Source organism: Teleopsis dalmanni, chromosome 1 (assembly GCF_002237135.1).
Source record: "Teleopsis dalmanni isolate 2A chromosome 1, ASM223713v2, whole genome shotgun sequence".
Lineage (NCBI taxonomy): Eukaryota > Metazoa > Arthropoda > Insecta > Diptera > Diopsidae > Teleopsis > Teleopsis dalmanni.
This window is the reverse complement of record NC_051846.1, coordinates 180,695,494-180,696,015: the sequence shown is the minus strand read 5'-3', so window position 1 is coordinate 180,696,015 and position 522 is coordinate 180,695,494.

The window sequence follows — 522 nt, the reverse complement described above, 5'->3', positions numbered from 1 at the left end:
ATTTGCTCTATAGCGAAATAATTTTGACTTACTTCGCTTCTAATATCACGCTCCATTGACAATTTCTTGAGATAGAAGCAATTTGCGAACAAAAGTTGCACAAAATAATAGTCAAGGCATTCCTTGTGGCTGTTCGTTAGATATATAGATATAGCAAGACGACGACGACGACATTAACTACAGTAGTTGTAAGACAGAAGTAAGAAAGGCAAAGCGACCACTTTACAGATGGGCGAAAAATTTTACCTTCCCTGTGCTTCACAAATGAAACATTTAAGTTGAAATATAGCAAATTTGACACATTACTCAAAATAAGGCAACCACACCCACTGACATCGATGCCAACACTAACAATAAACACAATAGCAATGCCAATTTAAGCGCCAACTCAGCAACATCACCAACAACGCCAACAACAACATCACCAACCACAACAACAACAGTAACTACGCCAACAACAACAAAATGAAAAGACTGACAATTGTCGAAATTGCTACTGACAGTTTTCTTCACACCAGGAAG